Source organism: Psammomys obesus, unplaced genomic scaffold (genome assembly GCF_907164565.1).
Source record: "Psammomys obesus unplaced genomic scaffold, mPsaObe1.curated_primary_1811, whole genome shotgun sequence".
Lineage (NCBI taxonomy): Eukaryota > Metazoa > Chordata > Mammalia > Rodentia > Muridae > Psammomys > Psammomys obesus.
The window spans coordinates 12,698,018-12,712,500 of record NW_026595981.1 but is presented as its reverse complement, the minus strand read 5'-3'; the positions used below and the strand labels follow the sequence as shown (position 1 = coordinate 12,712,500).

Below are 14,483 nucleotides of genomic sequence, written 5' to 3'. Positions count from 1 at the left end.
TGAGGCATGGAAGGACGGACTACGATTGATACCAAAAAGTACTGGCCATAAAGAATTGTCACCCCTCAACATCAGCCTCAACACAAACATGTGAGAAAGCATACCCCTGCCAGAAAAAAAAAAAAGGGGGGGGGGCTTGCTGGGAAGAACTGCAGAACTCTCCTTCCCTTCTTCTTGATAACCACTCTAATGTATCATTGCTAGTTGTCCGTTTTAACTAGCAAGATGAATAAAAGGAAAATAAAGCTTTTTTGTTTTTATTTTAATTTTTGGTTTTTTCGAGATAAGGTTTCTCTGTGTAGCGTTGGTTGTCCTGGACTTACTTTGTAGACCAGGCTGGCTTCAAATTCACAGCAATCCACCTGCCTCTGCTTCCCTGAGTGCTGGGAATTAAAGGCGTGAGCCACCATACCCAGCTAACAAAGATTTCTTTATTCCTGAATACCTACTTTAGTTCCTTGACAGCAGGAACAATCACAAGGATTAAATCTACTCATATGTCTAGTAGAGTCTAGCTGGTATTTGAGAGAACTTGATTAAAACACTGTTATTTTTACAAAAGGCTGTCACCCAAGACTTCAGAAACTGAGTCTAAGGTCATAACTCTTTTTGACTCTGTCAAAATAACAAATCAACAATATACCTATCAGTTTCATCAATAAAACATTTATGTCAAAATACTAGCTTCCATTTTACTCTTGGATGATAGAATGTCCAACAAATAAGGGCTGAGGGTATAACTCAGTGGTAGAGCACTTGTCTAAGCCAGGTGGTGGTGGCACATGCATTTGGTCCTAGCACTTGGGAGACAGAGGCAGATGGGTCTCTGAGTTTGAGGTCAGCATGGTCTACAGAATGAGTTCTAGGACAGCCAAGGCTACACAGAAAAACTCTGTCTCAAAAACAAACAAAGCACTGGTCTAGAATGTGATAAGCCCTAGATTTGATCCTCAATAAGCAACGGTAAGCAAAAAGAATTGTGAACACAAGCAAAATAGCATAGGCCACAGCAGGAAAGGAACCAAGGCAGGTCAAAAATACACTAAGTAAGAAATTCAATACATCTGGAAAACACATTAAGGCACCAACATTTCAGATCCCTTGGACACCTGCTCCTCACTGCCCTTAGATGCCCCAGGTCCCTAGAGCAATGGATAACAGTCCTATAAATTTGGTGGGCCTGAGTGAACCACAAACCTCTGCCTCAGTTATGTCATCAAACCCTTTATAGTTGCTTCTTTGGAGACGGAACCCTTCTCTGTGGCTATTGCTTCTATACCATATGTAGTTATTGAAAATAAAGTGAGACTAATCAGTATTGTGCCACAATCTAAAAATGCTATTCATGTGTAAATATATATTTATTTTTTTTAATTTTTATTTTACTAATTGTAGTCTCTCTCCAAATGTTTTCATAAAAGTAGAACAAGACCAAACTATTTACTTCAACAGAAACAATTTTCTTCAGTTTCTTTTACTGGGCCAATTTGATTTTCAGTCTGTAGAGGTGGGTTGTCCCCCCAGTTTTTGGTAGTGAAAGAAACGGAAATCATGAAACCAGTGTTGAGGAACCTAAGCAGTAAGTTCTCTCTCTGGGTTAAAGAAGTGAATAGCAAAGACCTAAGTCTTGATGTGACATTACAAGACTAGCCAGATTAAGATCTGGAAAAACTGTTCTGATCTAGAAAATAAGCCAACCGAGGCCAACAGAAGAGCAGGTAAACCTAAAATCTGCACCAGCTTCCGGAAGTAGGAACTAATAACTCTTTTAAGAATGTTTCTTGACTTTGAATCTCTGAACTATAAACTACTACATTTGGTTATGCAGTCTGGGTATAAGTGACATAAAAAGGCAGGTGTAGTAGTTTTCTCTACCCAGAGACAGAAGCTGTACTCAGCATTTACTCTTTAAATTGTAGATATATACTTGCTTGTTGTCAAAATATTTGATCCCTAGTTTTTGTGCACACTGGCAGCAGGCTCTCTGCTCAGTCTGAAGAAATTTGAGGAGGGCAGGATAGTTTTGAGTCAATGAACTAGTTAACTATGGTACACAGGGAAGACTAACTAGTGTCTGTGACCTCAAAGAATACAATTGACAGAAGTTAATTAGCTATCAGCTCTCAGGACCTAATCCTGTCCTCTGCTTTTATTATCTTATTTAAAACCTTCCTTACCTTCCAGCTGTTTCCTATTTCCAACTTCTTTCTTCCCACCTCTCCTTTTACTTTCTCCCCAATTTCATTCAGCACTGAGAGCACAGGGAACAAATGGGAATCAATCTAAGGCAGTGTAAATGCTTCCTGTGCATTAGGTATAAAGCCCTCTGCTAGGTTTGTAATACACATTATTTCTGTTCTTTTGTCATTTTAGATAATGTCACAATGTAGTTATGTTGCACATATGAAAAATATTTCAAACCAACTTATTAAACTATGTATAATCTGGGATGGAAAACACCCCTTAGTGATACTTATGTGTTAGAACTGGTAACTCACTCAAAGAAATGTCTATGGCCACCTACATAGGTACACTTAATAAAACTAATGCTAACACCTGAGGAAGCACCCATGTATGTTCAAGACACAACTTTATTTCAGTGAAACAATTAACTCTTATCTCTTAAGGAAGAAAATATATATATATATATTTCTTCCTTTTCTTTTCCCCAGTACTTGGGAAGCAGAGGCAGGCAGATCTCTTTGAGTTTGAGGCTAGCCTGGTCTACAAAGTGAGTTCTAGGACAGGCAGGACTATATAATAGGCCCAGTCTCAAAAAACAAGAAAAGCTACACAGCAGAAAGTTAGCACTACAACACATGATCTGGTATGACTAATGTCATCAAAAAACAACTGTGAAAATTCAAGCTAACCTGACCAATGGTAAGAATCCATAGCTGAAAGAGATCCAATACTTGTTTAGCATAGATCCCCAGAACAAATTAAAAAGGTGCTGCTGCAGCCTAGTGTGACAAGCTGAGTTTGATCACTAGGGTTCTCACCAAGAATAATGAACAGACTCCCAAGTTGTCCCCTGACTTTTCACACTTGTGCTATGGCACACACATATATACATGATAATAAAATGTTTAAGTGGGGGAGGGGGCTGGAGAGATGGCTCAGTGGTTAAAAGCACTGTCTGCTCTTCCAAGAAGTCCTGAGTTCAATTCCCAGCAATCACATGGTGGCTATTAACCATCTACACTGGCATCTGATGCCCTCTTCTGGTTTGCAGGTGTATGTGCAGATAGAGCACTCATACATAAAATAAACCTTTTTAAAAATAATTTTTTTTTTTTTAATGGGCTGGAGAGATGGCTCAGCAATTAAGAGCACAGGGTGTTCTTCAGAGGACTGAGATTCCAATCACAGCACCCATATCTTGCTCACAACTATTTATAAACCCAGTTCCAGGACATCCTTTTGCTCTCTTCAGGTACCAGGCACTTACATAGTACAGACATACAGGCAAAATATCCATATACATAGAATTAAATAAAAACTAAAAACAAAAACAAAAAACCCAGCAATGTGTTGAAGCAGTCTGGGGATAGAAACACATTTAGAGGAACTCAAGAAAGGGAAAGTGACATCAGAAATCCAGTATTTCAAAAACAGCAGTATACTCATACAGTCTCTACTAGCAGCTTGGATTCATCAGCCCTTGAGATATCACTTAAGGAGAAACAGCTTAAACATAGTCCCCAGTCATGCCATGATCAGAATTCAAAATAGAAAAATGCAGTGAACATATTAAAAGGTCAGGGCATCTCAAGGACAACCTTCCCAGTTTACATGAATTTTAATCGGTTGTAGAATGTACTCAAGCTAAGTATAATACAAACATTTTGACTGCATACTGGAAATTGGCACGTTCACCATACCAACTTTAAAAACTCACCTATCCCAAATGATTAACAATTCAATTTGAGCTGAGCAGTGGTGGTGAAAGTCTTCAACTCCAGCACTTACAGAGGCAGGTATATCTCTGAGAGTTCAAGGCTAGCCTGGTCTACAGAGTTAGGTCCAAGATAGCCAGGGCTACACAGAGAAAACCAGTTTAAAAAACAAAAAAAACAAAACAAAACAAAAAAATTAAACCAAAGAAAAAAACAATTGGGTTTGCATTTGTAGATCTCTTTTACTAATATAAACTTTAGTATATACTCAGCCAATACAGAAGGTGGGGCTATATAGCTCAGTACCCCATAAACCAGGTGTGGTCCTAGCACCTGATGGGTAGAAACAGGAAGATCAGAAGTCATCTTTGCCTACATAGCAAATTGAGGTCAGGCCAGACAACAGAAGACCCTACTTCAAAACAAAACACAACCATTGACAGGTTCTTTGGCATCCTACTGCCTTTACAAGCCTGTTGCCTAGTTACTGAGTGGCTGGATAAGCCCAACCTCTGTATGACCTGTTGTCCTTCCATGGGGCCAAAAAAGGGCACATGCTTTTCTGAGCTGTCTGCACATTACACACTGGAAAGCCAGGAAGTCAAGCATTTCACTGTCTTGGAGCTAGGCTCTGGGCCAAGACCAGGGTTGAAAACACAGCTCAGACAGCACCAGGGGACACCCTGGTGGCTCTAGATAGGTATTACAGGTGGTATTCTAAGGAAATTTCCAATTAGAAGATCAAGAAAATGGGGTGGGGGGGAAGAAAATGGGGTGGGAGTGAGGGTGGGAGAGGGAACTACCAAGACTTGGATTCATGTTTGCTTTGGCCCTCCCATTTTTAACATCTCTGGAGGTATTTCTTCAAAGTCCAAAATGAAGTTGGCATTTAAATGGAAAAAAAAATTGTGTCAGCACCCTGTAAGTTAGCCATTACTTAAAGAGACACAAAATCCAGATTTGACAGTGCATGCCTTATATTCCTAGCATTTGGGAAATGAATTTGGAAGATGCAGAGTTTATGGCAGGCTGGACTATGTAATAACCTATCTAAAAACAAAATATAATCACAACAAACATCACTTATCTATCCTATCCATTTTCCCATTTAAAAAGCATGAACCTAAGGCTACTACTCTAGAAATAAGCCCATTTTGACCAGAGAAAACATGCATCTCAGACCTAAACTAAACAACTAATTTGCCTCAAATTTTGCAAATATATCCACATTTACTCTCTTGTGCATACTGGTGTAACTAGTGTGCATTTCTTAGAAAAAAATGCAGAAAACTAAAACAAAAACAAACAGGTCTTGCTCAAAACCACCCATAACTCCAGTTCCAGAAGATCCAACAAGCATGCATATGGCACACAAACACGCATAAGAACAAAACGTTCACATACATAAAACATTTTTAAGAGCCATGATGCTGGCAGGTGAATAGAGCAATCTGAAGAGAATGCATTTAGTGCATACATATGACATATTTAAACCTGCAAAAAGCAGAAATAGAATGCCATTAGTTTAAAAAAAAAATTCCTCAGCTACTAGCTAATCCACAGTTAGTTATTTTTGAGACTATGTAGCTCCAGCTGACCTGAAATTCCCTATGTAGACTACCTGTCCTGGAGCTCAGAGATCCATCTTACTACCTCTGCCACCATGCTGACACTTAGTTGTGGGTTTATTTGAATTGTTTAAATATTTTATGTGTATGCCACAAGAGGGACTCAGATCTCCTGGAGGTGGTTACAGGCAGATGCAAGTCCTCTTTCTCTGGAAGGGCATCAAGTGCTCTTAAGGGCTGAGCCATTTCTCCAGTCAGATGAAAGAAATGGGGCTGCTGTGGGGATTTGCGTACAAGGAGTTAAATATGTGTATTCTGAGTTGTCTGGCTTTAAGAAAACTGCCTAAGTATGTTCTTTTTCTACTGGCCCGAAGACTAGGGCCAGGAATCCTGAAGTTTTCCAACCCCAAAATCACCTTACATATTTAATGTATGAATTCCTATAAAGTTATCTATAATACAGTCTAACAAAAAAAGAAACAAAAGTACTGAGGAATCTGCAATGAATCAGATGAAGAGCCACTAAATTCAGAAGGCCATATTTAGGCTTCCTCTGTAAAAGTCTTAACTACTTAGCTCTTAGGGACAATGCCATTAATTTTCTTAAAAATAGGCATGGTGATGTTTGATTCCAGCATTGGGGAGGCAGATCTGAGTTTAAGGCCAGCTTAGACAACATAAAAAAGTTCCAGTATTGCCGGCATGGGACCTTGTGTCAAAAAAGGAAAACAAACACCCAAAAGTTGTCACTGTGTAGCTATTTTGCCTTAGCTTCCCATGACTGGGATTACAGATATCACCAAATTGATGCCACTACTAGTGGGTCTTGCTATATAGCTAGCTCCTGATGACCTTGAATTCAAGATGCTCCTGTCTCAGGCTCTGAAGAAGGCTTGGATTATAATGTATACTGATAATCCTGGCTTGCTGCCATCAAGACAAATCAAGATAGGTGACCCGATGTTAGGACTAAAATATTTTTTATAATCCACTCAGTTAACTAACACCTTAGGAAATAAGACATCTCTACCATTTTCTATCATTTCCTGTCAAATTTAAACCTGAAACAGCACTTCACTTGGTTCTTGGAAAATACAATTACTAAAATTAACATATGAAAACATTAAAATAGGACTGGAGACATGGCTCAGCAGTTAAGTGCACTGGCTACTCTTTCGGAGGACCTGAGTTCTATTCCCAGCAACCACATGGTGGCTCATAGCCATCTGTAATGGAATCTGATTCCCTCTTCTGGTATGCATGTAAACAGAGTACTCATACACATAAAATAAACAAATCCTTAAAATTTTAAACTAAGAGTATTAAACACAATTGCAGAAAATTACAAGTAAGTGTTTAACAAGTGCTAGGGATGGATGAGCAGGTTAGAGTGCTGCGTTCTTCCACTGGATCTGGGTTTGATTTCCAGCATCCACACGAAGGCTCACAACTGTTTTAACTCTAGTCCTTGTGGATCCTACACCCCCTTCTCACCTCCACAGACTGCACACATGTGGTGCAGACATATATGCAAAGGACCCACACACATAAAATATTTTTTAAAAAATTATAAAAAGCTTTAGCATGATTTTTAAAAGAACAACAACAAGCTGAGCTGAACTCATGAGGACCATCAAGATGTGAAGCGGTACTTGGGCAGTAGTGGCACACCCCTTTAATCCCTCTGCCTTTAATGCCTCTACTCCAGAAGCAGATAGAGGTGACCTCCTTGAGTTCAAGGACAGCCTGAGGTCTACAGAGCAGAGTTCCAGGACAGCCAAGGCTATACAGACAAACCCTTCTCGAAGAACCAAAACAAACACACACAACAATTTGAGGCAGTATGCATGAAATACGTGGACATACAAAAGTAAAACCAAAGGTTAGCATTCACATGTCAAAGAGACACTCAACAGTGATTAAAAAAAAAAAAAAAAAACTGGAAAGGAAGGACTGGAGAGGTGGCTTAAGGGTTATAGAGCACTGGCTGTTCTTCCAAAGGTCCTGAGTTCAATTCCCAGCAATCACATGGTAGCTCACAACCACCTACAGTGAGATCTCACACCCTCTTCTAAACATAATAAATAAATTTTTAATAATATTTATTATGTATAGTGTTCTGTCTGCCCGTACACCTGAATGCCAGAAGAGGGCACCAGATCTCCTTACCAGATTTCATTATAGATGGTTGGGAGCTACCACGTGGTTCCTGGGAATTGAACTCAGGACCGCTCCAAGAGCAGCCAGTGCTCTTAACCTCTGAGCCATCTCTCCAGCCCATAAACTTTAAAAAAGAAAAAAGAAAAAAAAAAAGAAAAAAGAAATGGAAAGGTAAAACTGAAGACTGACTATAGGTATGACATTTTAGGAAAGTCATATTTTATAGTCAGGATGAAGCCCCATCACTGAAACCATGAAGAATACATCACTAACATATCAGAGTGCTAGAATGTCAAGTGGAGATGAGATAAATTTAAGTAACAAAATTCCACCCTTCAACAACCAAAAGTGGCAACCACCTATAATCCTCACACTTGGGAGGACTTCGAGTTGAGGCCAGCCATATAGTGAGTCCTTGTCTCAAATGAAACCCCTAGAACTAGTCTGGTTCAAGTCAATAAATATGGTGGCACTGAGGCAAAGATCACACTTGGCTATTACCTTTCTGAAACTTACTACTTTTCTGACTTCCGGGGGTGGGAGGGAGTCTAAAGAAAAAGCCATTTTTTTTGGTTGTTACATGTTTACTCTAACTTACTGTAAATCTTACCAATGTTTTACATTTCTAGTCTTACAACTGTGATGTCACACTTTAGTCTTCTACAGATAAAAATATCTAGGACTTGCTAATGTTACTGATAATTATACTTAAGCTCAGGAATTCAGTCCCAAGTTTTCCTTTTGATAGTTGAAACAACTCATACCTAATTGCTGTGGCCTTTAAGTGACCCCAAACTTAACTCATAAGGTCCTCTAACACTTCAAGAAACAACCTCCCAGGACTTTGGACATTTTTGCAATTTACACTTAACCCTTCTTTTACTATGTGTAATGGAAAGCTGGAGTTTATGAAAAAGTTTTACTTGCTGCAAGTATGGACATTAGAGTGGAAAATAGAAAAGGGCAGTATATACATACCTAAGACATAGGCATAATCATCATTACAAAAGACATTCTGGAGTACCAGTGTGAATTCAGTACCTCTTTCCATGTATTCTCACTATACACCAAGCTGGCCTTCAACTGGAAATCTTACCACAGCTTATCCAAATACTGTGGTTATTGTACATAACCATACATGTTTGAGATTTCAAATTTGTAGGTCCATGTAGCCTCCAACACAACTAATAGGCAGGGAAGTATTTATATAAATGTGATCAAGGTCTTCTCAACTGCAGAAATAGTCCGCTTACAGTATCTGATTTTCCAAGTGACAAGTTTTCAATGTTCCCACAGCCAAGTTCTTATAAGGAGGCTGCCATAGAGGAAAAGCTCTGAAAGTATATTCATTTCCTCCTGTTATTTTAAGGTGGAATACCACTTAACGTAACCACTATTTAAAACCTAAATGGACCCAGAAGCTGAAACGGGCACTGCTCATGGTTACAGGCAGATAAATTAACCAAACCAGCCAACTTTGTAGGTGACCAAATTTTGTAAATAGCACTGCAGTAAAACCTATTTCCTGGGGTTTTGTGGCAGAGCTCCCTCTTGTGGCCAACTGATTTTTCCTATTAGTCAAGTTTTTGTTCAGTCTCTGGTAAGATTGAATCATACTATTCTCTAAGTCTCTCAATTTGCAGATAGATGGCTTCATGTTGATATTACTCACGAATAGTTCAGTTACAACAGGAGGTGATGATGTGTGCCTTTAATCCCAGAACTCTGGAGGCAGCGACAGATGGATCTGTGAGTTAGTTCCAGGACAGCCTGGTCTACAGAGTGAGTGCCAAGACAGCCAAGATTTTGTTTTGTCTCAAAACAAAAACCCCAAACAAACAAAAACAACCGAATAGCTTACTGTACATTTTATAGTACAAAAATCAAGAGATGTTTAACTATTGCCTCCATTTTTTTTAAGATAAAGCACTCAGCTGAACTTCAATTTGCCATCTAAATGGAAATTTCATAAAGCCATGCATGACTTTTCTTTCCTGTGTAAGCCACTGACACTATCCAAATGTATCTAAGTCTGAAGTTGCAGCTCAGTAATAGTGTGATTTGAACCAAGGACCTGGGTTCAAATCCTCAGTACACACACAAGAGTGGTTCTTCTCTGCTTCTGAAGTAGGTCCCTGGAATTAACTTGTACAGGCTATCTAGTCTATCCTATTTCTGTGTACTATAAAACAAAATATTCCTTGGCTCTTCCAGAGGTCCTGAATTGAATTCCCAGGCAAGCACATGGTGGCTATCTATCTTCTGCCTCTTCTGGCCTGCAGGCATACATGCAGGCAAAACACTATATATAAACTAAATTGATCTTTAAAAACAAAACAGAAAAATAATTCCTCTGATCTCTACAAGCACAACCAAATTCGGGATTATCAAGCAGAACTTTCAAAATTAAAAACAAAAATAAAAAACAGCAAAGTATGCTGTTAAGTTCTTTGCTCTAAAGCAAAAAATATTTTTTGCAAGATTCAATGATCACAATACAACTTCTCTTAATGTCACTCCAATTTGAATCTTTTTCATAGAACCAGAATGGGCAAAGTTACTTAAAAACTGAAAAGCAGGCTTTGGAGAGATGACTCATTTGTTAAGGGCACTCACTGCTTTCCAAAGGACCCAGGTTTGATTCCCAGCTCACTTTACAGTCTCCAGTTCTAGAGGGATCCAGTTCTCTCCTGGTACCGAAAGGCCACACACACAAACATACACAATTCTTGCGAAACACTCAAGATAAATAAAAAAAAAAACCCAAAACACACACACACACACAACTGAAATAAAAATACCTACCTCAAGATATATATAGTGGGTGGGTGAATAGTCCCTTCCATGCAGTATGTCTGCTACAGTGTTAACTATATAGTAATGGAATATACCGTGTGGGTGACACCTTTTCTTCTAGTACCTAATACGGTCTAAAAAGATGGAGCACTTAAATCTCAATAAAGGTTCCAAAGTAACAGCTTTTTATTCACTCCCAAAATTACATATAGCAGCATTAATCCTCTGCAGTACTGGTACAATTCTGCAATTCCTTGCCCACCCAAACTAGAGATGTATTGGAATTCATGGTTGTTCAGAATTTACATGTAAAGATCTTATCACATATACCTTATATATAAAAACACCTTCAACAAGGCCTCTGTGACTTTCACATGAATTACACAATGAAGGCACCTGGCCCAGATTTTACACTCAATAGGCTCAGCAAAACCCCCTGGTATTCAGGGTTTTCTAAGACTTCAGAATTGTGGATTGCCAATTTGTTTTCAAATTATAATGAAAATCAGCCACAAGAGGTTATTACAACAGAACCCAATCTAATACTTTCTCTCCTTTTAATACTATGTAAATACATGATTTATTTCATTTTTTTTAATTTCACCACAAATTTCATATACAAAGTAAAAAGGTAAACACCAAAAATTAAGCTTGACCACAGAAAGCTGAAAATAGGACCAGTCCTAGAAAAACATGACTCAGACAAAATTAAGAAAAGCAGACCTTAGAATTTTCTATCATACTCAAGTCCAGGATTAAGATGGGTAGATTCATACACTTAAAATTAAAAATGTAAGGTGGGGGGAGAGGACATGTCAAGATAATATTCATTCCAAACTTTAGTTCTTAAAATCCAGATCCCACACTAGGTATCAGAAAATGTTTCTTACCTTTGTCTCCAGTAGGATGAGCTGAACAGCAAGTTGGGTTATTCAATCAGATGTTATGAAAGTACTTGCTTAAAGAGATTTAATTGCTTTCTTGGTTAGAAAAACTAATCATAGGTTCCCTACAATATCCTAAGGGAACAGAGAAGGGGGGTGTTGGAAATCAAGGTAGTATTTGTAGTTTCAAATGGCAAAATTGTCAGTATATGGGCATAGCCCTACTTCCTTAAGACTTAAAACTTACTGAACCTTTCACACTGTGCTCTCTGGTGTTCAAGCCCAAGCCTGTAAAGTGAAGAACACTCACTTCAATCTAGGCCTGAACTGCTTGAAAAGACAACCTTGAATAGAGACCATTTCTTGGTCCTGTTCCCAAAGCATTCAAAATGAATCCACATTAGCCTTTCAAAATCATTTTTAGTAAGCTGGGCATGGTGGTTGACACTTATAATCCCAGAATTTGGGAAACTGGGCTATATACTGAGATCTAGGAAAGTCTGGACCAGTGAGGCAGTCTGAAGAGAAAAAAATACACCCACCTCTAATAATATTCTTAAACATTATATTCAAATTTAAACCTTCAATCATGCTAACTCATTAGGGTTATTTTTAAAAGCAAACCTCCGCCTCTGGATTGTATTTTGAATTCTGTAATACAGCTATTCACCCTTAATGAGTCTAACACTAAATGCTTTTCTTAAAGTAAAATCCTGGTTTTTAACTAAAATTAACTTCTCTTCTGGGAGAAGATACACTAAATCTAGGTCTATAGGGTTCATTAACATATAGATTGGGTAACCCCATTTCTTGAAACCTGTTTCTTTCACTATCAAGATTCCTGGTCTCCCCTAAGTATTACATCTGAATAATCGCAAATACAGCCTGCAATCCAAAGAAATTTAAAGATCTAGGTATTTTCTACCAAAATACTCAGAGTGGTTTGTTCATTTTTAACTACAAGCTTTGGATTTTAATTAAAATCAAAGCAAGATGAAGACTCAGCTTCAAGGGGCTATCAGTAGAGATACAATAGACAAAAATGTAATTGCTCATTTAATACATAACAGTTTAGGGACAGAATATGCCATGGCTGATAGAGGTATACAAGGTATTGATTCACCCAGTAAGCAGTTAATTTGCCAGCATACTGTCCGAAATTCCAAAAAAGGTATGTTGCATTCTAGTACTTTCTGCTAATGTTAATACTGAATTTGAATTCCAATGGCTACCTCAAAACTAAAATTTATTAGCTATCAACCAACTCTATACAAAAACCTATTTTGTCTCAAGTATCACCAAAATAAACAGCAACTGCATGTTCTTAATACTTTAGCAAAATATGAAAGTTTAATTTCCAGACGATTACCCCCTACACAATTGTACTACATATGTAACTGCCTCTTACTCAATTTATTACCCCCTTAAGACTTCCACAACAGTGAGACAGTTATGATCATTTATTAGATTAAAATCTTTAATATACTAATACATAAACAAAGTCAGATCTTATCAATTTAAAGAAATAACTGATACACTAGTTAACAAGTTTAAATTTTACATGAAGAGGAAAAAGGACAACCATGCATCGTTTTTTAAAAAATGTTTATTTTTCAAAGAAAAACGGCAATAGCCAATTGGAAACCTACTTATTCTTCAACTCCAATTTTGTTCTTTAAATTTAGAAGTGACTTACTGATTTACTATTTTAAACAAACCCCCCCTTTTCCCCTTTAATTGTTTACCATCTACTCGTGCTGAATCCTTCCAAGGAGATTGCTCCAGCGTATATCTCCAGGTCCTCGCTTTGCTCCTTTTACCAAAAAATGCAAAACACAATTCCATCGTGCATCTTAAGGGCTCCAATCGTCAAAAATAGGAAAAAATTCTTTGGAATAGCCAATTAAGTTGAATGAAAAAAAAATCCACACGAATGCGGTTTGGTTGGGGCAGGAAGGAATCCACTCCTATGTTCCTGGTAATCTGATCCCGCTCCATGAATCCTGGTAATTCATCCTCCCTATCCTATCCACATTATGATTTGAATCCAATGATCCAGCTCCAAGGATTGGGATCCAGTGAGCCCTCTCCAATCCAAACCTTTATAACCAGCAAAACCAAAAAAGAGGAGGCAAAATGTTAGATACTGTAATCAAAAAAGGTTTCTGGGGAATGATGAGTTATGTCTGTCATCAGTTTAACAGATGCACATCAATAACTATCAAATTCCCCAAAACAAGTTTCTGTATGGTGTTTAGATAAATTTTAGAAACTTAATCATTATAGAGACTAACTGGAAGAAGCACTTTATATTTACAGTTCAACTGATAATGCCAACACTTGCTACTGTACAGGCATCACAGGGTTTGTGGTTGCAAAGCTATGTAATTGAAGTTTTCTGGTATTGCTACCCACCTAAGTCTAAACTATATCTATTGCTCCCATCTGCAATTTAGCTTGTAAATTAAAGTGTTTAAACATGAGTCAATTATGAATATTAAAAGGGAAGGTGAGACTTAAAGTACTCCCAACTAGATTATCTACACTAATATGTTGGAATTATATATTTTTGCTGTCATTTTGTCTTTAAAAAAAATGAAATAATAACGCTCTATCAGTCACACAGAGGACATGCAGATTTAGCAGTATTGATATTATACTCTGTTTGGAAATAGACACCCTGTACCCACATGTACACCAACAGCAGGCCACACATAAACAGTTGTAACTAAGCACTGACAAATTAGCCATTCTTCCCACATTAGTCCCTATTAAAACAAAAAGGGGGGAAGGGAGCAAATAACTGTTACAAAATGGGCAATTTTCCCACAATTGCCAAGGTTTAAAATGCAAAGCAATTGTAGCTAAAGATAACTGCATAAGATGTTTGCAAGTCTTTTAAGGTAGATAAAAATTTTAACCCTCGCCTTTTAGTATAAGGTCAATACTGCCAATTTCATCTGTGACAATAGCACTTGGAGTCATACCATTGCCTCCATTATTGATCTGATCCTCCTCAATCCTCCTTTGACAATCCTAAAATGATTGAAATGTGCTCCACAATCCTTAATCCAAAGCATTCTTAATCCATCTCTTCAGATATGTCTACAGAAAGACACATGAAAAGCAAGATAAACATAAGAACTTCCCCAAGTAAGATAACCACAAACACCCCC

The 14,483-nt window shown here is 37.9% G+C and overlaps 1 long non-coding RNA gene across 1 annotated transcript; it reads right to left on the bottom strand.

Moving 5' to 3' along the window:
* Positions 1-12,895: 12,895 nt before the first annotated feature.
* LOC129686447 (uncharacterized) lies at positions 12,896-14,483 on the bottom strand. Its single transcript, XR_008721614.1, has 2 exons — positions 14,295-14,483; positions 12,896-13,407 (listed from the first exon to the last, which is right to left on the bottom strand). It is a non-coding gene; the product is annotated as an uncharacterized LOC129686447 (long non-coding RNA).